This window comes from Protomyctophum parallelum (genome assembly GCF_964188405.1).
Source record: "Protomyctophum parallelum genome assembly, chromosome: 17".
Lineage (NCBI taxonomy): Eukaryota > Metazoa > Chordata > Actinopteri > Myctophiformes > Myctophidae > Protomyctophum > Protomyctophum parallelum.
The window spans coordinates 16,756,517-16,781,837 of record NC_139719.1 but is presented as its reverse complement, the minus strand read 5'-3'; the positions used below and the strand labels follow the sequence as shown (position 1 = coordinate 16,781,837).

The following is a 25,321-nucleotide window of genomic DNA, read 5'->3' as shown; positions in this document are numbered from 1 at the left end:
TATAGTGTACTAGGTACACACACTTGGTCCAATCTTGGTCCACCACCAAGATACCAGTCTAAATACTTCCTTAATGTCAACGAAGTCCACACCCACAACACCAGAGGGAGTTCACCAAACCATGTGAAACCCAGATTTGGCCCAAACAAGGGACTAACTTAATTTCTCTCCTATGCCACCCTACCAACAGTAATTAAGACATGTGAATCCCTTGACTCCTTCAAAACGGCTCTCAAAGGTTTTGGGTGTGACAGTACAGTACAATACAGTAGAGGGACCCCCTGGGGACCCCCACACGGTAACTCTGTCATTTCTCAACCGTTTCGGACACGGGGCGGCTCACCGGAATCGGGCCGGCCCCCTGGCCACGTTCCTGTGGGTCTGGAACTTCCGGGGACCCCCACACGGAGTTGCACCTAGTCTCTACTACACCAAATCTCCTCAGAAAATAGCTTGGTTCTCAACCATTTCTAGATTAGGGACCCACTTGAAAACATTCAAAGTGTCCGTGGCCCAACCATCTGACCACTTAACTGGATGTTGAAATCTTAATGAGCAAATCAATCCATTGTGTTCCGAATAGGATCAATGGAACTAACGTAGTATACTTTATGGTAATACGAATCAATGTTTGATTAACATTCCCCCCCAGAATAAGGACGCAAGAGTTCAAGTGGTTGAATTAACAACACTGATGTTTACAGTATAGTCAGTGAAGCCTTCTAGGTCAAAGAGTCACATACAGTGAAGAGGACATTTCAGAGACTCAGGAAGTGGGATCTCATAGGAAGACTGGCCCTGTAAACTTAAATCAACAGGATATGAGCTGATTCATAGTGTACTGTACAGCTTCTGAAACCAAACCCAGCGTTTCGGACTACGATGTTTGCTCAGTGACCGACCGACCGACCGGGCATTCTTTGCTCTTCCTCTCTCACTCCGCTTCCTCCTATACGGGACGGCTGCAACCTGTTCTCTACCCCCCCCCCTCCTCCTCTGTACTTTTAAGATGTTGAATATAGGCCTGAATTAGTTTTTTACTTGTAAAAGAGTATTTTTTTCCCCATTGTGGAATTGCTAAGTTTACTTAAGGAGAGAAAAAAACATCCGAGTACTTCTTGGTGACGAGTTGAAGTGGATCAAGCACTCCAACATCTGTCTCTATATAAAAAGGTATCACGTCCAGTGATCTGTGATCATCAAGGCATGCATGTGAGTAAATACTGTAATCTAATCATCATAACCCCCCCCCCCCTACGTTCCAGGAAACGGTCATGTAAACATACAGTAAATACCACGGCGTATGATCCTCTGACATGTAACCCAAAACCCCTGCTCCACTGAGGGCCTTTTCCACTGGCTTTTCTGTAGGTCAAATGGATCAGATTAGCAGGGCTGGCGGGCGGGCTGGCGGCAGACCAACGGACAGCGGCCATGCACATTAATGCGGATGTTATAGTAGAAACAAGCCGTTGATGGTGGAAGTGGCTCATTATCCCTCTGCAGTACAGAGGGATAATGAAAAATGTCTTTTTTTTTTCAGTGGTTGTCAATATTTCATGTCAAGGACCCCAACAATTATATGTAATATGCCGCCGACCTCAATCTGAAAATATGTTGTTTCAGGGACCTCCCAGAAGCAAAGATTTGAGTTAAAAACATTCACTCTGAAAGAATATATTCAAAGCTTTGAACTACATTTTCACGATTAAAAAAAAATAGCAGACCTACAAGCTCGTAGTGCGGCACTCGGTGCCGTGCTATGAGCTTGTAGATCTGCTAAAGCATTAGCTAAAGCATAACATAATGCTTAAAACACCAAAAAGGGTTCAGAAGGTGCACTTTGAGGTTATGTTCCGTAAGTAATTTGCCATGGTGCTTCTGTTTCACCTGAAACAGGACATTGGCCACTCAGCATAAGAATGTCAGCCGTCCAACGATCTGCTAAATGCAGTGACACTATTGATTTTATATTCATAAAAACCTGCTGAGCCAGGAAACCGTTATTCAATCACCATCAAACCGTTATGTTTGAGTGGCAACACTGCATTTTACATGCAATATAATTTCTTCATTCAGAATGAAATCATTCCAAACCAAGATTCAGACTTAACCACATTACATTGACGGTAAATAAAAATGTATCCTATAGTTTACACATGACTCAGAAGCATTTAAATCGGGAATATTACTTTTGACATTTTGCCAATCTTCATACTCCTATTTTAGAGCCGAATAAAAGTCGGTTCGGCTCTGTAGAGCCTACAATGTGACGTCATTTGAGGTTCGGGGGGGGCAGGTACCGTCCTAAAGTCGGCTCTTCGGTGCTACTGAAAATGTCTGACGAGCCGAAATCATTTCGGCACTACAGCGCCGAAACAGCGGTAAAATAGGAGTATGAATCGGCCCTAATAGTAATCTCTCAAGAACAGATTCTGCTAACAGAATCTGTCAGCACCACCACTGCCCTAAATGTAATGATGTGGTTACTGTAGGAATGGAGGGTATGCGCATGTATAAAGTGAGTGGCAAATCAAGTGGCAAATACAGTTTAACCCATTTAGACCTGATTCTACAAATGTCTTCTAAATCATGACAAGTTTTCTGAAAAACCTCCGTTTCTATGTCAGTGGTTCTCAAACCGTTTCATGTCAAGGACCCCCAGAAACTATATGTATTTGGCCGCCGACCCCCATCTGAAAATATGTTGTTCCAGGGACCTCCCCCAGAAGCAAAGATTTGAGTTAACAAAACGCTCGCTCTGAAAGAATATAATATTCAAAGATTTGCGACACATTTTCACGATTTTTCAAAATAAATAGCAGATCTACAAGCTTGTAGCACGGCACTCGGTGCCGCTCTATGTTTCAATAGCTAAAGCATAACACAATGCTTAAAACACCACAAGGGGGTCTCACACACACACAAGCACCCAGCAGGAAGTGGAGTGATACATCACAGGTGACAAACATCACAGGTGAGCCGTCCGAGGTCCACATTGGTACCACGCCCATTCCCATATAAGATCAGAACGATATTAGAACCAACTGATTTACTATAGGAAGGGGCGAGGATCGCAAAACCCCATCCATCAAAACATAATAATTTATGAACGCAACAATTCAGGGGAAATTGAATGGACTAACACATCCACACTGTAATGGAGACGTCACGACTTCAAAGCGCCATCATCTTAAAATGCCACAACATTAACATTACCCAAAAAATGGGCCCATGCAGTGAACCATGGAGCAAACCGCTTAATCACATTTCACAGTATTTGCCAATTTGCAGTACATCCATCATGGAGTGAAATGCGGCACTTAACTTGATTCCATTGCATCGTTCGTCTCAATTAGTTTCAGTTTGAAACACCATTCCCCCCTCTCTCTCTCCCTCTCTCTCTCTCTCTCTCTCTCTCCCTGGGACCCGCTTGCAATATCCTAACGGCTCACAAGCAGTTCCCGGGCCACAGGTTGAGAACCACTGGTTTTAAGTGCAACTACTGTAGATGGCATCTGTTATAACCTATGAGGGCAAGGATGTGTCTGTCTGTGTGTGTGCGCCGTGACTGCGCACGTGCAAATGTGCAGGCTTTGTGTGTACTGTGTGGAGTGTGTGTGTGTGTGTGTGTGTGTGTGTGCATATGCAGTCTGCGAGTGGCGTCTTGCATCTGCTTTGGGGTGTGTGTGTGTGTGTGTGTGTGTGTGTGTGTGTGTGTGTGTGTGTGTGTGTGTGTGTGTGTGTGTGTGTGTGTGTGTGTGTGTGTGTGTGTGTGTGCGCGCGCGCGCATGCTGTCATAGAGACTCATACCTACCTGTCAGAGGGATTACTGGTGTGGATCATTGGCGTGAGGCTGTAAACAAAAGATCCACGCGCCCCTCTGAAGACAGGAGATAAGAGAACACACAGCGGGGTGGAGGAGGGGGGTGGGGTGGGGTGGAGGAGGGTGGTGGGGTGGAGGAGGGTGGGCAGAGGTGGGGGATGGAGGGAGGAGTGGGAGGGAGGGAGCCCCCAGGTCATGGGGGGGGACCATGAGCTTATACTACTGACATGCGGTGGATTTCACTCGATCAATCTGTTAAGAGTTGTTCATATACCGATATCAGTATCAGCTGCCGATAGTTAACTACTGCTTAAAATGATAACATGCGGTGAGTATATTATGCCAGTCTGTGCCATTCCAATACCATGTCATTTAAAATGATTCAGCACGACTGTTATATACTCTTACTGTACTATTATTATTATTATTTTTACTTACTTGTAGCTGCACTACAACTACAACAAATATGAATTTATTCCCAGTGGTTCTCAAACCTTTTTAAATTTCTAGGACAATTCCTGGTCCCTAGCTGGACCCCACTTTGAGAACCACTGTCCTAGATTAGTTTATCCCATTTTGGGCGAGAACCCCTTTTGGCGTTTTAAAACGAGATGATGACGAGATGATCTCAAGGGGCTATCCTCTAAAGGAAATCAAATTTCAATATATATATATACATGTTATAATTTAGCTATTGAAAAATAGCAGATCTACAAGCTCGTAGCGCGCCACCGAGTGGCGTGCTACGAGCTTGTAGGTCTCATGCTATTTTTGAAAAATCTTAAAAATGTGGCGCAAATCTTTGAATATATATTCTTTCAAAGTGAATGTTTTTAACTCGGGTCTAAATGGGTTAAATTACACACTACAGTACTCAGCATCAACCAATACGCAAGCAAGGGTGTCAGAATTGGTATCGGGAGGGAAAAAAATAGTTATCTGCACCATCCGTGCATCCTCCTCTTTCTGTTGAGCAGAGAGGACGGGGAGAGAGACCCTTCCGTGCGCAGGCAGTAGAGTACGGCTTATGTTGCATGTCTGTCCGCCTGCAGTGTGCATGTCATGCAAGGATGAACAAACACACTGGCATGCTGCGCCTCGGCACAGGCATGCAATTACTTGTGTTGTCACCCACGCAGCTTTCGTCTTTTTCATGGAGTGAGTCAAGCAGTGAGCTGCAGTTACAGCGTTCAAGAATGCGCCGTCCAGAAAAATCCAAGGAACAAACTAAAATGCTCAGACACAGACACTAAACACCTGCAGTTTGTGCGTTATTGTAGCAGTGGCGTTAATGCGGTGACTCTACAAATGGAACCGAATGCGGGTTCCATTTGGTTGCATTTGTCACAGACCTGTCCATTTGGAACCCCCCCTCGAGGAAGCCCTGAGGTTCCCCTGAACCCCACTTTGAGGAGCAGTGCATTAAATCGACCGTCCTTATCGGTTACTGGTTGAATTCAAGTGAATACATGTTTGTCAGGAAAAGAACACTGTTGCCTGGGCAGGTAGACAAAGGACATGCTACGCGGAACTATGATCCTATCAGGTCAATTTAAACTTGGTTTCATGCTGGTGTCCCCCATACAAAAAATAGCTGATCTACAAGCGTGTAGATCAGCTATTTTAGGTGCACAGCGCAATGCGCAACCAAGAATAAGTCAGGCATTAGCGGCATGACCCTGGCATGTGTAGATTGACATTTAAAAGGGCAATAACAACAACAGACCAGATGATCACGCCATGGGATCTCTCTCAAAGGGTCAGAGAAACGTGGCGGCTTAAGAATGTCATTAATACCATGTCTGGATTATGACAATCCCGAGGCCGTTCCCCCCCCCCCCCCCCCCCCCTCGGGCCCCTATAGCCCGGCCCCCTAGCTTGGCGCTGCTCCAGAGTTTGCAGATTACTGCTGTTCCAAGCCGCCAGGAAAAAAGTACACAGACAATGAAGATTTTTGTTCTCCGTCATAACTGACAGTACGGCTCAGCTGTAACAATGAGGCACTCAGTTGCAACCATGGGGTCAGGAGGGATTAGACAAGAGAGACGGCCCTGGCAGCGCACAGAGGAGGCCAAGATCAGCAACACACAATCCCCCCAGAATCAGACAGGATTTGGCTTGGATTCTCACATCACAAGGCTCCAATTAGCCCATTATACCGCTGGGGTTCATCGTCGGATAAAAAACTAATGTTCTCACACTGGGTATCGTTTTCTTTCAAAGATATTGCAATTGCGAAATCCTGGTCGCTGTGCGATTCAATTATTTCGATAACGAAACGTATAGCAATCTCTGTCTCTTTCTACCTTTATCTCTCTCTCAAAAAACATTTAAATATGTGTGTGTGTCTACTACTGATACTTCTATTCATCGGTATCACAACACATACATACAATATTTCCCTATACTTTGGATGAGTGCGAACCAGATATCTCTTTATCGCATCCCACACAAGCCAAGGAGAGCACAGGCACTCTGTGTATAGGGCTTTATCTGGCTACATCAATGATAAATGAACTGTGAAAACAACGCAGCATCAACCACTTTAACACTATATACACCTGAAGATATTTGATGGAGTTGGAGTGCTGGGAGAACTGAACCAAGCACAGAACAGACCGTATAAGCCTACCGTTTGCAATGATAACCTGAAACCTGCTGGGAATAGATTGCTTCTTAACCCATTTCGACCGAGACCGATTCTACAAAATGTCTTCTAAATCAACAGTTTTCTGAAAAACCCATGTTTCTAGGTCAGTGTTTCTCAAACATTTCCATGTCAAGAACCCCCAGAAATATATGAAATTGGCGGCCGACTCCCATCTGAAAATATGTTGTTCCAGGGACTCCCCCAGAAGCGAAGATTTGAGTTAAAAACGTTCACTCTGAAAGAATATGTTCAAAGATTTGCGCCGCATTTTCAAGATTTTTCTAAAACAGCAGACCTACGAGCACGTAGCGTGCCACTCGGTGGCGTGCTATGAGCTTGTAGATCTGCTATTTTTCAATAGCTAAAGTATAACATAATGCTTAGTTAAAACACCAAAAGGGGTTCCTTCCCGCCCAAAATGGGTTAACAGACAGCAATGTGTGTACTCGCTGTGTATGAGAGCAATGACAGCCAGCCCTCTCTCTCGCTATCTCAGACGATACGCTTTATAGGCGACTCCGGGGCTTGTTTATCTGGAAAGACTCATTTCCTGCAGCTTATGCTCACATCAGACAACCCCTCCAATCACGGCGTGCTTCATCCTAATGACAGTGAACAGGGCCGCGAGGCTTGTGTGCATCCACCAATACCCGCATACGTTATAAACAACGGGAGCCTCTTGCCAACCGTTTAGACACACCGCACCGCAATGATGGATGATCCCAAAATAAACCCTGGCGTACTCTCTCAAATGCAATCATGTTCCTATTAGAAGATCGTCTATCTTCTAGATCTTTTCAAGATCTAGGATCATTATTGCCACCGCTAAGGATTAATTGATTGATTGATGACTTTATTAAGACAGAAGTGTAAACAGCATGAGGTACATTCAAGACATTTAGGACGCACGCACGTGCGTGCGTGCGTGTGTGTGTGTGTGTGTGTGTGTGTGTGTGAACGCAGTACATGTCTCTGATGTCTTGGTACAGTGGACAGATGGTTAGGAAGTGTAGCTCAGTCTCTACCTCGTTTTGTGTGCAGTGGGTTGCATCAGTCACATCACCCCTGTTTTACACCAACTCCACTGGCTCCCCAAACATTCAAGGCCATTCATAACCCCCCCCCCCCTCACCCATACTGTACATGTCTGACCTTGTCCACGTGAACATCCCCACCCGGTCTCTTAGGTCTGCCTCCTCCATCACTCTGAAAGTCCTCCCAGCCCGTGGGGTCAAGAGCCTTCAGCCGCTCTGCCCCTCACCTCTGGAACTCCCTCTACTCCCCCCTGATATTAGAAACATGGACTCTATCACCAACTCAACTCAACTCAAACCCACCTGCTTAGGCAGGCATACTGTATGGCTGCACCTTTGTTGTCTTCTGCTGCAAGCTGTGCCTTAGTTTGGTTTTGCTTTTAACTGTGTTTTTGTATTAACTGTTTTTAAGTTTGAGTCTTCCTGACAAGCCTACTGTTAACCATGCCTTGAGATAAACAAATCTGGTACAGAAATCTTGAATTTTATATGTCAGCTCAGCGGTTCATAACCTCACCCAAACATTTAAGATAAAATCTTCAAAAATAGCACATAGTACACTACAGGGTTGCAGCGCGGCACGAAGTGACGTGCTGTGAGCGTGTAGATCTGCTAATTATGAAAACTACCGTTCTAAGCCACTGTTCTAAATCCTAGGAATGTCTGTTTGAAATTCACGTAATTTTAATCATTTAAATTACTCTTTGGGGGACCTCTTGCCATTATGCTCACTGCCCACATTAAGTTGGGAATGGCTGGCCTGGGCCGTGGCTCAGCGGTCCAGGCACCTTGGCTGGTAGTCCAGTCTGGCAGTGTGCCGCAGGTTCGACTCCCGATCCAGACGGCCTTTACTGCATGTCACCCCCATCTCTCTCCCCATTTCCTGTCAGCCTACTGTCTGTCCCTCCATGAAAAATATAAAATAAAAAGGCGAAATCCACCAAAAAAAAAACATTAAAAAAGAAAAGTTGGGAATGGCTGCCTGCTACATATGCGTGCTCCATTTTGAGGCCTCACGTCATGTGGTATAAAAGTACACTGTCCATGTGCACACAGTCCTGTCTGCATAGCACAGCATCACAGGATATGATACATTATGACATCAGTTACCATACGAGTCAGCAAGGTCCGGCCACAAAAACAAATAAAATCAAGGAAAGTCCCTTAGTCCCTTACTATTATATACCAATGCTATACTCAACCCGGCAAAGCACTGAGATTCTAATGATAATATAACATTAAATCAGGCTTATTTTCCTTCTCCATCTGGAAACAATGTGGCCCACCCATTTCATCAGATTCAGATTTGTTGTTTGAAGGAATCTCATTTTCGAGGGGGGGGGGGGGGGGGTCCCACAAAAACATGAACAAGAACAGACATACTAGACACATACAAGTATTTACAGATACATTCATACATACACAGATAGCTTGCTCTCCCACCCGCCCAACCACACCATGAGCTGTTATGTTAAACAGCAGAAGACAAAGAAGGCCACAGTGCAAATACATACACGACACAGATATATGTCCCTACTACACACGTAGTACAGTCAATTTAGAAAGTACAAAAGTATTGTTCGCTGCCAAACACGTCCCTGCACCCGAAAAGCTTGAGAGAGTCACTGATATGATATATTATATTATATATATCAACAAAAAATGTCACAACTGCTGCTGCAGCCTTATTATTATTATATACCAGATGAGAATGGCCCAGAGACAGGAACACTTGAAAAGAAGGGATTTGCAATCATAAAGCTGGAACGGGAGCATGATGTGGGCAAAATGTCATCTTCCCTTCTCCTCATAACAGAGGATGGGAAAACACAGAGTAGACGAAACTAAAAACCCTTTTCTGCTTGACCTGTTCTCAGTTTCCACCAAGCCTTTCTTTCCCTGCAGCAAAACTCACAGGATAATAAAACAAAAGGTTATGTTTTCAAACGAATCAGAAGATTCCTTAATAATGTAGACTAGTCGTCATCACGCCACATTGGTCACAAAAAGCCTTAATATTAATTTGAATTATAATGTCTGTGTTGACTTACAGGCAAATTAAGACTATTGGGTAATTCGGACCGCAACGTTCTTTCTAATGCTGAATTTACTGCTCCGTCGCACAAGAAAGTATATCGGGGCTTAAAACGGTATAAAAGGTCTCGTCACAAATCTTCCGGTCTGATCTGATCTAGGCTTTTAGAAGATGCCAGATATACTGAGAGTGTAGTGTCTGTAACATCACCAGCCAAGGAAAGGAGGACTGTGAATTGGCACCGACACAAAAGGAGAAGGAATCAATGCGAAGGCTTAATCCCTCTATCTACTTAGTAAAAACTTGACCTGAGTTAGCACTGTTCTTGAAGCGCTCTTTTTCTTCTCCCCCTCTACACCAAATCTCTTCGCCAAAGAAATAGCCAACATCAATAGCCCAAAGTTGCAAGAATTTGGATGCTGTGGTTCTAGAGGTTACATTTATATAGAGCCTTTCATGAGACCCAAGGGCACTACTATACTATACAGCGAAACACGGAAAAACAAAACTAAAACAAGTACAGACAACAAGACTTAACAAAACAAAAGTAGCAGCCACAGTTCTTTGGTGAACAGATTATCTTTTTTCAGGGCTGACTTTACTTACATCATGTGTTGTCCACTTGTGTTGTGGCGGGCCGGCGTGGTGACTCTCTGTGGGAAAAGGGTTGCAGAGGGAGGGTGGGTGGGTGGGGGGGGGCGGGCTGCCTGCCTCACTGGAAGTAGTGCTGTCACGGCATCAACAGTTCACAGGCTGGTGTGTGGGTGGAGAGACTCTGAGAGGAGACCCGGTTCTGAAGGGAACGGAAAGAAGATGGTCAGAACAGCTGCACAGCTGAGTCACATGTGGATAATAAAGTGACTGATATAAGATAGTATTATTGTTATTATGAGATATAAGTGACTGATACACTTCCATTGCAATGTGGTCATTTGATGACCACATCATTTTCAGCGGTTAGAATTTAAGTAAGCAAGAACACAAGGTAATAAATACATCAAATGCATAGAAAGTCATCATCCAGGATCATACTGTAAGTAAACCAAGAGCCAAGTGACAAATGCAAGGCGTTTAGTTGTTGTGAGCTTACAGACCATCTTAACACAAAGTACAGATCACCATCAGCATAAACTTTGTTTCAACTCGGAGTACAGTTGAGGGGCAGGCCCTCATTTTCAGAGAGAGAGAGAGAGAGAGAGAGAGAGAGAATCAGTGTGACAGATTGTCCGACAAAAACAAATGACATCACCAGACAATCTGCCAATCAGCTGACTGACATGACTCAGAGAGGAAGGCTACTCTCCTCCAGCACAGAGAACCATGCTGTCAACGCTGCGTGTGCGCACCCACACCCACACCCACACCCATCCACACACACACACACCCACACCCACACCCATCCACACACACACACACCCACACCCATCCACACACACACCCACACCCATCCACACACACACACATGAGTGCCAAAAGCAATCCGTTGGGCAGAAATCTTGTATCTCCATATTTCCATTTCTTACATTTTTTTTAATACTTCATCGTACAAGAGTGTCGCACAAAAGTGGTGAAAATGGCAGATCTACAAGTTGTATATCGTTTTCACCATTTGTGAAAAGTTGTTACAAAGTTTTCACCATTTAATTTTTTTAAACTTATTGGAAAGTTTTCAATATTTTTGTATTTAATTTAACACAAATTCTTCTCTTCTGGGGGTCCCTGGTACAAAACATTTTCAGATCGGGGTGTGGGTCTGTGGCCAAACTTGGGGGTCCTTGAATTGTTTATGGACATGCAAGGTTTCCACCCCCAACGGCGACGAGTTCACACCAGGGTTTCAGATAGCCTGCAGAGCTCCTCAAGCATAAGGTTTTAATTCACTATTTTTACAGCGTTAAATTGCTCCCTCTCTCGTAATCTCACGTCCAACCTGATATAAGGCTACATTACAGACCCTCTGGCACCAAGCAAGAAAATAAAACGCCTTATTTTTCGTCACATAAAACTTTATCTCCAATAAAAGAGACGGCGTTGTGAGCTGCCACCCCCGCCCCCAGCTTAATTCAATTTCAAGGCAATTAAAGAGAATCCAAAGGAAAAATATATAATTAAAAGCAATTATGCTGGCTGGTATGGCCACCTATGATGAGTGTAATTTGATGAAGTGTTGGTGATAGGATAATGTATAACATTGATTTTATTATTATATTTATTATTATAAAAACATTGTCCATTAAATTTACATAAAATAATTCGACAGGCCCGAAAGAGAATTATTTCGGGCCTGAATCCCCCTGAATTCGCCATTAATTTTTCCCCTAGACGTTTCAAAAAGTATTTATTTACCTTTTAAGCCTCGGACAAAGCCAACTCGTTGTTACAAATCATGACAATAAACACGTTTTGGGATGATCAAATAATTAGAAAGAAGAAAAAAGTGCAGGGTACAACACTTTTTCTTTCGTTTTTCTTCTACCGTAATTTCCGGACTATAAGCCGCGGCTTTTTACCCCCGATTTGAACCCTGCGGCTTATACAACGGTGCGGCTAATCTATGGATTTTTACAGCTAACGCAGAGCCATCTCAGGCTCTGAGCTAACGTAGCTGCGGCTTATAGTCCGGTGCGGCTTATAGTCCGGTGCGGCTTGTATATGGGATTTTCCCTAAATTTGGCTGGTGCGGCTTATATTCAGGTGCGGCTTATATTCCGGAAATTAATTATGCCCAAACATTGTGTTCTGGGCATGTTTTCATGATTTGTCACAACATAAATACTTTTTGAAACGTCCATGGGAAATTCTCTTCCGGGACTGACGTCGTCATGAAAGGGGCGGGAATGCGACGCTCTATATGGCTGATTGGGTTGATAATATTCATGACCAAATATGGCACTGGCTAGCAAGCGGACGACGACGACGACGACAAAAGGGCGGTCACATTCTAGTACACTACTACTTTTGTATGACACTCTTGTATGCTCAAGTAGGGCGTTCATTCGTTTTCGGGAAAAGGTTAAAACAGGATACAAGTTTTCTTGCCTGACAGCAGCGATACAATCTATAAACAGACAGCAGTGCTCAGGGCGCTCGCTTCCATTGACTACTGTTTCACAGCCAATAAAAGCCTCAATGAGTTGAACTCACTGTTTACCATCAGGGTAGCGCATGCTGCATTGTTGGATAGGATTTATATAGAAATTAACCACTTGAACCCTAGAGTGTATCGGGGGCAGAATACTCAGTGATCTACAAGATCAGCTATGATCTGCTAAGATCAGTGGTGTGAGCTTGTAGATCGGCTATTTTCGTTGTAGAGGTGGAAGAGGAGGGGGCCTAGTATAAAGACCTCTGGGTGACTCCTGTCAACTTGTTTTTGGTAAATTAACTCCCTATACTTTGTTTGTCAATGAGGTAGGGCAACGTCATATGCCCTACCTCTGTCACACACGTAGTAGTGAAAATAGCATATCACAAAGTGTCGCATCGCGGCACGTTGTGAGGTTGTAGACTCCACTACTTTAAAATGTTTTTAGAAATAATAATAGAAAACTAAAAAAAATAATGGTTTTGGACGTACAAGGTTTTCAGCAACAATAGACGGTCCAAGTGGTTAAATATGAGGAAACAGGCATGGATGGATGCCAATTAAATCTCCCTTTCTCCTTTTCCTTTTTGCAAGTACATCATGAATCAATAATGAGATCCTTAATGAGGTGCATATACATGTTGAAACGCTGTCAACCCCATTATTACTGCCTTTGTTTGCACTGTGATTGGTTGGACTGAAGAACATGCATTTGTTCCACCACCACCCACACATTTATTACAGTTATTTTAATCCAAGAGCTTGGCGGCACCAGACAGGTCTACGTGAGGTTTGCTTGATTACAGGCTGCAAATTAAATGGACCGTCTGACGCTTCACTGCAAATTGAAACCGACATCCATTTGCCAACGGTCGTCTTTCATCTGCGTATCAAACCGAACGTATTAACATCAGAGGAGCGTGTTGCAAGAAGTACTCAAACCTGACATGTCTTTTTGTCACTTTGTGTTTTTATTCAGACGTTGAGGAGTTCAGAGTCTACTGTAAATACACAGGAAACCGAGAGAGAGAGATGGAGGGAGGGAGGGAGGGAGAGGAGAGAACATGCCACGTCCGGGAGTCGGATTCAAACCCTATAGCATGTGGTCAGCACTGGAGGACCCCCAAAATGAACATGTATTTGGCCGCGGACCCCCATTTGAGAAACCTTTGTGCTATAGGACTTTCACTTCTAGTGATTTTTACTAGTTGACTAGTTGCCTAGTTTACTAGTCGACTAGGAAACACTACCCATTATGTAAAAGAAATCCTTATCAACTAGCAGCAAAGAGGTCAACTAGTGGATTTACTAGTCAACTAGTTGCTTAAAGCCCTTACTTTGTGCCAGGGATCCCCACACAAGATTGTGTTGTTAACGCATTAAGACGTGTTGCGAGCTTGTAGATCGGCTATTTTTTTTTTTTTTTTTTTTTTTTTTTTTATCCCACGATTTTGTAACCCATTTTTCACCCCTGTGTCAATCATCTAATGTGATCCTGGGCTCTACACACCCTCCGCCAACCTGGGGAGAGCAACGGACTTCATGTCTGAGTGTCCAAGTTGCTCCTTTGCACCTGACAGGGGGGAGTTTCCCTGGTTGGACATAGCGCGTGGAAGGAACACGTTATTCAAACGAGTTCCTCCATCAGGCGCCCCGGCTGGCCAGGGGGAGGCAGTTTAGAGACCAGGATTACTGCATGTTTTTTGTGAGGGTACCTACCCTAGGGGACACGGGCAGAACATGCAAACTCCACACAGAAAGGCCCTTTCACCAACCCCGCCTTCGGGTATGGGCACTGATGACGCGGAGGAGGAAACACGCCGCCGGCACCCACAGCGTCCCGAGCGGGAATCGAACTCAGGACCTTCTAGCTGTGAGGCGACAGCACTACCAACTGTGCCACCGTGCCCCCAGATCGGCTATTTTCTAATAGCTTAGTATGTATACTGACTGTAGGGTTAAAGTGGTTGATATTGATACTATTATTGAGTCATTTTGCTGGGGACCCCCTGGAACCCCTTCAAGGACCCCTGGGAGTCTCTGGACCCCATACATACACAAATAACCGCTGCACAGTCGGCAACAAAAAAGAAAGACCCCTTTAAGTGATCTTAAAGGGTCGTTTCCTCCTCTCTGCTGTGCGTTTAAAGAACGATGACAGAAAATCATTTCAAGCCTAGTGGAGCCTCCAAAAGGTCAAGGGCTGAGGCCGCTCCCCAGATCAGCCTCTTCAGATACTCGCCCCCCAGAATAACAATGTCTGACGATCCATCCATATCCGTGTCAGGACAGGAGGCCAGAGGGAAGCCACGCTACTGTTGTTAAGAGAGATCCACGTGAACTACAGCAGCGATACCAATAGAGAGGCACTCGCTTGCTTAGTAGAGCACGACCGATGACACACTGTTGTAGGGTTTGATGCCGATCCCCGATTTCTTTTTTTGGCCTTAATTTTATATTTTTTATAGAGGGACAGACAGTAGGCTGACAGGAAATGGGGGAGAGAGATGGGGGAGAGTGACATGCAGTAAAGGCCGTCGGGATCGGGAGTCGAACCCGCGGCACACTGGCAGACTCGGACTACCGGCCAAGGTGCCTGGACCGCTGAGCCACGGCCCAGGCCGCCCGATCCCCGATTTTGGCGAGACTTCTTAGACCTAGTGGTTCTCAAATGTTTTCATTTCAAGGACCGCCAGAACTCTTGAGAGCGTACAAATGGAACCACGTGGATCCGTTACAGACATGTTAAGAAGGGCCCATCTGGATCACCTCAACTCAAGTAAGCCTGTGGACCTCTGGCCTGCCTGGACTCCACTTAAAGGACCACGGCGATTACAGATGTTTTGACCAATGTTTTTGTCAAAAAACGGGAACATATTCCCATGTTGATGAAAGTAAATATAAAGTACACAAAAGGAATTTGGTTTTAATTGATTATTTAAGCTCACAACGCATCACAACACAATGGCTTGTGAGCTTGTACATCAGATATTCATTTTATACATTTTTGAAAGCCTTTGAAAGAAATTGCAAAGAAATGAATAGCCGTTTAAAAAACGGGACACACTGGCAGCATACTTTCCGATACCAACCAAAAAAGTCAAATAATGCAATGCAATAATTTATCATCCAGGGCCGGGCCGATATATTGATCTGGCTCCATTTCTTAGAGTGCTGACTTTTTCCCCCCTGCTAATAAACAAAACTGTTACGTCTGATAACAGTTATTTAACATAACGTGTTTTTGTTTTATTCAAACAGAAATGTGCAAGGAGAGGAGAGGAGAGGGGGAAACAGCTTTGATGCATGGTGTCTAGACCAGAAAATTGAGACATTCTGAGAAGTATTTCACACATGAATCCCATTAAGATGACGCACACACGCCAGCTGTGTCGACGCAACACACACACACACACACACACACACACACACACACACACACACACACACACACACACACACACACACACACACACACACACACACACACACACACACACACACACACACACACCTCTATCTAAGCTCTTTTTGCTGATGTCCCACAAAGAAAAAAAAAATGCTCACATCAGCTGGTTTTATTGTGACAGATGGATTTGGACTGAGAATGGAATGGTTCTGCATAGTGTCTTCCAAAGGGAGGTATTCTCTAATGACTTCCACAGGAGGGTCTGATAAGGTCACTTTAACATTCCCCACGCCAGGGGATATATATATGTCGTACTAAAACTGTATCGCATTTACACACAGCTTCCTAATAGGGCTCCTCACAAAAGGGCAAATCAATACAGCCTAGAACTGTCCATAGTAGCTATACTATAGCTGTATGTTGGCCAGAGAAGATTACAGCTCTGTACCAAAACATGGACAGTATCGGTTATTTGTTTTGCCTGGAGTAATGCAGCTGAATCGCTGAACCTTCTAGGTAAACTGACCACACGCACACACACACGCACACACACACCCCTATATGGATTTACAGTACAGTACAGTATGTGAACCATATTTGAGCATTGACTTCACTGGCCTATATTCCCAGTGTCAGCATGCCGTGCACGTGAAATTTGGCACTGATCAGTCCTGCTGTGGTTTTCGAGATTATAGCCACGGAAAGGCACACATAATTAAATACAGACACACGGCGTAAAAAAAAACAACAGCTCATAAGTTCTATCCACAACGGGAACCGCCAAGCATTGCATGCTTCATTTAATATCAAGTATCAACACATTAAGAAAGTGAAAGAGAAACCCAAACTAATCTGCACAGCACCCGACATTTGATTAAGCAACACACCACAGGCAGACAGACAGACAGACAGACCATGTCAAACCATGGCATCTCGAGTAGACCCCTCCCTCCCTCCCGTGCCACTGCTCTGCCCCAGCAGAGCGATGAGAGAGCAGCCTAATTGGACAAAACATGCAAAAGAACAAGGCATTAATAAATCCTCCTCATGTTGCAGCGGCAGACATTGTTGTGTTATTTTGACCCAGAGTCAGACACCCATACAGTACTTCAGAGTGGACTGTGGTGGACTGTGGTGGTGGTGGAGGAGGGCATTTGTAAAGGAAAGACGAGGGGAGACGCTACATACTAATTCCTATACACAGGTTGTGTTTATAACCACGCCCCCGGGCAAGTTAAGTTTACTGAGGTTAGGGTTAGGTATAGTTTTACTGAGGTTAAGGTTAGGGTTAGGCTGTCAATCACAGTGACTGGCCAATCACAGCACGTCGACTGCACAACCCGTGTAGGCTTTGGTATGTCGCAGGGGAGACAGAGGTCATAATCTTAAACCCTATATTGTTGCTGTCAGGCACTTGGATCATACCACAGCGTCAGTCAGTAGAATACAGAAGAAGAGAAAAACGAGCACTCTCTGTCCAAAAATGCAGATTATCGGGTGCACGGCTCACAAATAATCACTGTAAAAGAGAGATAGCCAGCACTCCGAAGTCCATTCAAGGTACATTTATTGCATTGGACAGACAGACAAAACACGGACGCATTTCGGCGTCAAGCCTTCCTCAGTGTGTACTGTACAATTCTACGTCAGTAGAATTCGATAGCAGTGAGAAAACACACACAATGTGCGTGTGAAGGAATTGGCATAACAAATGAATTGGGGAGAAAAAGGGGGTAAAAGAAATGCTAAAAGTAATTGCATTTTATTTAATTCAGCTTGACATGAAGCAGGGATAAAACAGAATAAATCCCCACCAGTGATCAAACTGATGAATAAATCAGATAGAGAGCGGGGGGATATTCTCTTCAGGACTCTGGATGACAAGGATTGACAGGATCAGAACTGACTGTACATTTACATTAGGCTCCAATGTAAAATGTGTAGTCATTTCTGATCCTGTCAGAAATCCTGATCCTCCAATTATCAGCCCTGCAGGTTAGAAGGTCTGGAGAGGAACAAGAGAGGCGAGGTTTGAGATGTGTTAACTTTTTTGGCACAGGGGAGATGAGGGAACGGGATGCTGAAGGCAAGAGGAGGGTTTTATGGATGTGGTGAGAGAGGACAGGCAGGAGGCTGGAGGCCTAGAAGTAGATGGAAACAGGAGGAGTGACAGAAGAAGATGCAGTAGGCCTAGAAGTAGATGGAAACAGTCTACACAGATCAGTGGTTCCCAAATGTTTTAGCTCAATACCCCAAAAAAGAAATTAAAACGTTTGCCCGGGACCCAAACTACAGTGAAAAGAGCCAATGTACAACCCACAACGCATTGCTTCACACCGCATAGTGCGTTTGTACATCGGCTATTTTCACTATACTTTCTTTGATTTCCTTCATGAAATTCCTGAAAAAATAATAATCATTGAATAGGTTTTAATTTATGAAAAACTTGAATTTGTTGGAAATGTTTTGAAATAAAAATGTAAAACAAAATGTAGGAAACGAAAATAAAAATAAAGGGCCTCATAAAAAATGGGTCCCGACCCGGTGTTTATAGGAACCAGTGGAGTGGACTCGCTGTGAGTGACACTGACGACCCCGGTGGAAGTACCCGGAAGAAAAAGAAGAAGAAGAGGAGGGGTGGTTGGGGTTATCAAAAGCAGAACCCACCCTGTCCAGCAGCAAATGGAACCTTGATGCACGCACACACACAGTCACACAGACAGTCACACACACCACTTTGAATTGCAAAAAAGAATAATCCCTCCCCCCAGCACAAACCCCTCCGCCTCCTCCTCCCCTCATCTCTCCATCCCTCACCGATTCCTCCTTTCTCCACACACACCCCCCCCCCCCTCCCCTCCCCTCCCCTCCCTCCTTTTCCTTTCAGCATTTTAACACTAACCAATTACAGGCGCAGGAATGCGGTGCGATATGTGTGTGTGTGTGTGTGTGTGTGTGTGTGTGTGTGTGTGTGTGTGTGTGTGTGTGTGTGTGTGTGTGTGTGTGTGTGTGTGTGTGTGTGTGTGTGTGTGGCCTGCAGCGTCAGTGTTGTAGGATTTTATTATAACCCACTGCCGGCAACTCAGACATGATAGACTCTAGAACAACACGGGGGTGGAGGAGAGGGGGTTAGAAACACTGTAAAAACAACCTCTGCCATATTATTATTTCTCTCCCTCACAGCTCGAAGAAACCCCCCCCCCCTCACCCCTCCCCAAAAAAAAACGATGCAGCATGCAGTCTACAGTATCGGGCTACGGCCCGTGGCCAAACTTGTCAAGACTGCTTATTATAAGCGACTTTGGGCTTGTTGTTCTGTAAAGTGGCTTTTAAATATTGGTAGTTGTGGGTTGTGTTTTCTGGCTTGTTTTTAAATTGCAGTTGGTTATTTGGGCTTGCTTGCTCCCATTCTTTTAATTATTATTATAATTATTATTATAATTATTATTATTATTATTATTAAAATAAACCTTAAAATTGGTTCTCCAATATTTTTCATGCCATGGACCCCCAAAGGAATATGTATTTGTCACGGCCTATACACCCATCTGAAAATGTTGTGCTCCGGGGAGCCCCGTGCATACCAGAATTGAATACCAGAATCTTCCAAATATTCCACATTTTATTTCCAGACATTTTGCATATAGCCGATCTACAAGCTCACTACACGTCGCAATTCCGATCTATACCAGCAGTCAGCTTGTAGATCGGCAATTTTAAAACAGCCGACGTATACAGTGCTACTGTATATGGGGTTTAAGGTGCTCATCATGTGACCTGACCTATAATAACAGTCGCTTCTTTTGGGATCGTTTTCATAAATCTGCATTGGCTGCTCGTTTCACTCACAAGATCTGCCAACACTGTGCACGGCTACCACCACCGCTAGGCTAATGAAAACACTGTGCATGGCTACCACCACCACTAGGCTAATGAAAACACTGTGCACGGCTGCTACCACCACCGCTAGGCTAATGAAAACACTGTGCATGGCTACCACCACCACTAGGCTAATGAAAACACTGTGCACGGCTACCACCACCGCTAGGCTAATGAAAACACTGTGCATGGATACCACCACCACCGCTAGGCTAATGAAAACACTGTGCATGGATACCACCACCGCTAGGCTAATGAAAACACTGTGCACGGCTACCACCACCACTAGGCTAATGAAAACACTGTGCATGGCTACCACCACCACCGCTAGGCTAATGAAAACACTGTGCATGGCTACCACCACCGCTAGGCTAATGAAAACACTGTGCACGGCTACCACCACCGCTAGGCTAATGAAAACACTGTGCACGGCTACCACCACCGCTAGGCTAATGAAAACACTGTGCATGGCTACCACCACCGCTAGGCTAATGAAAACACTGTGCACGGCTGCTACCACCACCGCTAGGCTAATGAAACACTGTGCATGGCTACCACCACCACCGCTAGGCTAATGAATACAATCAAGTGTGGAACAGGTGGTCGAACGCCGGCTGTGGCCCAAAAGCTAGCACGAAAGCGTGCGCGCACACACGCACACACACAGGACCAACTGCTCACTTTGTTCCAAAAAAAAGCACAGCGGAGCCCACAGTGCCGCTACAGCTTGTGCGCGATGGGGGGAAATGGACTCCCAACAAGTCGGCGGTAATGATTTTTGTTGTCGTGGTGGGGTGTGGGTGGGGTGTGGGTGTGGAGGGGACCGGAGAGGGATCTCTCCCTATCTATGCGGCTGAACTAAGCAGCTAACTAGCCTCCCTCCCCGCTGAGCACCAGCTGCTGGATGCAGATAGTACAATAATGAAGCGCTCATGATGCCCACAGAGTTCCTTTCTTTATGTCCTGTTGCTTTGCAGCGGGCCACTGAGGCCAGGGCCAATTCCGACAGAGACACAAGCCAGTCTCATTGCCGAATCATGATGACCGGCTAGGGGCCAGATTTTTGCCAATGTCCAAAACCCGGAAATGGAAACGAACCCATTTAGACCCGACATCGAAATAAAAAAAACGTTCGCTCTGAAGGAATATATATTCAAAGATTTGTGCCGCATTTTCACGATAAAAAAGCAGACCTACAAGCTCGTAGCTATGAGCTTGTAGATCTGCTATTTTTCAATAGCTAAAGTATACCATAATGCTTAGTTAAAAAAGAGGTTCCCGCCCAGAATGGGTTAAATATTCAGAAATTTACTGAAAATAGCAGCTCACAATCACAGAGATATGATGCGTTGTTGTAAGCCTGCAGATTGGCTATTTTCACTACTTTATCGTGACACTCACGACAAAGCAGTAAGTGATGGAAAAGAAAGTCGTAAAATATGGAGATACAAGCTTTTTTTTTGACAATTTATGCCGATTTGCCGAACACAGCAAATCTAGAAGGTCACATTAACACGCAACACGCAATTAACGTGCAACTAAGTAAAAATAATTGTCTGCTGTACACATTACGTGTTGTATTTGGTTTGGAAAATGCTGAATGGGGAAACAACACTCTGAATATCAAAATAATACAAAGCGCATGAATTTTTGCAGAAAAAAAAACTAAAACACAGATCCCAATTGTGCATTCCACAAAGGTCACAGTAGGTGATCTGCCTCAGACAGACACAGACACAGACAGACAGACAAATCAAAATTCCAATCGAGTGCAGCTACAAGTTACTAAAAATAATAATGCAACTAGTACATCTATAGAGAGTATAACAAACGTGTGCAACATCAACTGAAGCATTCAAAATATGACTGTATAAGAATAAATCATCATGTGATACTAGTGTCAGTGTCTGCATGCAGCAGCAGCAGCAGCAGCAGTGTCTGTCTCTCCGAGCCAAGGCGGTTTCCCTCTCTGGGGAAAGGAGGACACAGATCTGATGATCGGCTCCCTTTCCTGTTCCTGCCAAGGCACACAGAGAGAGCCTCTCTCTTCTCTCTCTCTTTCATCACATCATCTTCTCTAGCCTCTCTCAACCCCCACCGTGTACCCATGATAAACTTTATTTATAGGAGCACCGTCTGAGGTGTCTCACTTCTTGGAGGATTCACTGATTTCTGGGTCGAATCACAGATACCGAAGTCTGAAATATAAACATGCACCACCATAGCTGCCGATATATCGCCGATGTAAGTGTTTTACGTCCACATTGAAACCTTTTGTGGGTTTTTTTCGTACATGAATGCCCCCCAGGATCATACTACAGCGTCACACTAAAGCATCAAAAGTAGCAGATCAGACCTGTTTTGCCATTTTTGAATTTGAATCCTGAAAAGTAACAGTTTTGGACATACAGTATGAGACTGGACAGAGACGATATGTTGTTGTTATGGGTTTTTTTTTGGGGGGGGGGGGGGGGGGGGGGTTCCAAGGAAAAATGTTGGAAACAAAAGTTATCAGCCATTCATCACACGATTTTTGAATGACGACAAAATCAATTAGATTTATGTAAACAACAGATAAACATCGGCCCTTGGCATTACTGGATGACTAGTCTCAACTAAGTATGCACCCCATCTTATGTGCCGATGGCGCTCAACAAGGTTGATATTCCAGCTGTGTACGGCCGATAAATCAGTGCATTTCCAATTCCTACATAGTCTCACTCCACCGCTCCATGTCTTGATTAAAAAACAAAAGCAATATCGTCTGTCGTGTGGAAACCTCATATGTCCACTATTGTTACTTTTCAGGATTCAGATTGAAATATAGCAATCAGCTACTTTTGTTGCTCATGTGTGACGCTGTAGTAATATGATCAAGTAGAGCATTCATTTACGCAACAAGTTAATTATTTCTGTGCCACGCTAGGTGGCAGCAGAGTGTAGGTGAACTCTGCCAGTTTCTTTTGTGATCTTTTGGTGATCTTCATTTCCGGTTTAAACACCTGGAGAGCACCAATGTAACGATCAGCTCTTATTAGCGTTTACCTTTCGCCAGAAACGTTAACATGTCGGGAGCGATGCGGTACAAAAATCACAAATGACATCCGAACCGACGAATATATACGTAGCTGGCAGATAATGTCCCATAGGCGCCAGGCGGGGAATACGAATGTGTACATAGATGGCAAAACAATAGGTTAAAATAATGGACATAAGAGGTTTCTGCCCGACAGCAACAATATAACATATATACACATGCCTTCCCCCCCATGGAGATCTGCCCCACTCTGAGCAAACCAGAGACTTATTACTGTACAGCCAGCTGCTTCATTTGAAGTATGAATCCATACTGTCAATCAACTAGTGCGATCAACTGCAGATCAAAGAGTATGCTCAGACACAGACAGACACAGACAGACAGACAGACAGACAGACAGACAGACAGACAGACAGTCGTAAACATGGTCTCCGGCCTTCAGGCCTACAGTATATTGTGTTCACATTATGGTTTAACACAGCCCTGTAATCGGTGGCCAGGTTTAACAAATCAGCCATTGTTATCCTGCACAGAACGCGGGTGGTTTCCCCTGGTTTAAAATACATTATCGTCGAACCTTATAATAATTGCACGTCCATTTGTCTTCCGTGTTGAGCTACACATGTTTGTGTGTGTGTGTGTGTGTGTGTGTGTGTGTGTGTGTGTGTGTGTGTGTGAGGAGCAGCGTGAAAGATAGAAGTGGAGGATGGGGGTAGTGTTTGTGTAATTCCCTCCGGGGGTGAGATAAAGATCTGGGAGATATTTCCCAACCCAAGACCAACTCACCCACCCACCCGCTTTGCTCTGCTCACGGAGAGAAGGGGGGGGGGGGGGGGGGGTCTATTCAGCCCCAGAGACAGTTATTATGATGGTTACAATAACGCCCCACTATCACCACACACACACACACACACACACACACTTCTGATTCCCCCAGGATACGTCTTCTACATAGCTTGAACTACACAGGCTGAGAAGAACACAATCGACAATCCCTGCCCCTTGTTAGCTAAAACACTAGTGGTTCTCAACATACGGTCCAGGGACCACCAGGAGAAGCATTTTTACGAATTTTCAAAAATAGCAGACCTACAAGCTCATAGCACGCCACTCGGTGGCGGTATCGAATGGGGGTCTGCAACCGAATCCATGTCAAAATGCAGGGTTCTTGAAATAAAATAAAAAAGATTGACAATCACTGAACAAAACTATACCGGAACCCCAAATATATTACACTGTAAAATAAGGACCACTTTTCAACCTAACTTCATATAATTGGTCCTCACGAATCCAAGCCAATACAAAATGCAGGCTTTCTATTCCTGAAAAGTTGCAATGCGAAAATGGAAGCCATCGTTCTCACGATATATATATAAAAAAATCTGCCTAAGGATGATGTCACTGGTAGACAGATGTCTGAACTGCCCACAGCCCTCCTACAGACACAGACTGAGTCGGAAGGAATTGTGGTATTTTATCATGAACATTTGTGAGGATCAATTATCAGGTATAAATTCTCCGTCGTGCCGGTGTCTATCCAGGCTTTAAATGCCGATAAGAGGAGGTAACTAACTGTCTGTTATGAAACCCCATTGCTAGTGCTACACTGACACCTTGAACTCCCATCCTGTTTTTTATTTATTTTCTGTGTACCAATGTTCTTTTTTTTACTGTGTTTTATGTGATTCATGTGTCTGCCTGTTATGCTTTGCTGTACACCAAATCGCCCTTCGGGGACAAACAGATAAATTAACCTGAATTATATGAAGATAAGTTGTAAAGGTGGTGAAGTGGTCGTTTAATTTAACTCTGAAAGAGTTCTCAGAGTTACAGACCGAAAGCGTCCATATAGTTTGGACCGCTGGGGAGACGTCTGGAACCAGTGAGCTAAAACTACAACGTCAATCTTGCCTTAGGGCCCGCGGAACATTCCAGCCGCCACTGCTCTCAGTCAAATCTGGTCACATATATAGAGGGAGGTCCCTTGCTCTCACATCAACACATCGCAATCATAATTCTCTCAGGAACGTGTGGGCCTGCATAGCAGTGGCTCAAGGGTAAAACACAATCTGTGCTTTTTGCGCCGTCCGTGTTCAGCAGGTGGGTGTTTTCAACCCACACAGCTCCTTCCTCTGGGTATAAATCCTTTGATTCTGTCATTAATTTATTATGCTTTTTTTTTTTTAAAGGCTTTACAGTATGTGATGTTATTGCCAATACAAGGCTTGTGAATATCGTCAAAATATCGCCACTGTGTCGGGCAGAAATCTAAATCAAAGCCCTGTTTCATACAGTGTTGAATTCATCGACTACCTTTTTCCACTGACGAAAACTAAATGGAAACAAAATGAAAACTAGATAAAGTG

General features: G+C 44.4%; 1 protein-coding gene across 2 annotated transcripts in view; it reads right to left on the bottom strand.

Moving 5' to 3' along the window:
* ptprea (protein tyrosine phosphatase receptor type Ea) overlaps positions 1-25,321 on the bottom strand; it is a 132,667-nt gene that overhangs the window by 90,600 nt on the left and 16,746 nt on the right. For both annotated transcript variants that reach the window (XM_083788126.1, XM_083788127.1), the window contains exon 2: positions 10,152-10,338. The gene's annotated coding sequence lies outside the window, so the exon portion shown is untranslated. The remainder of the gene's footprint in view (positions 1-10,151; positions 10,339-25,321) is intronic.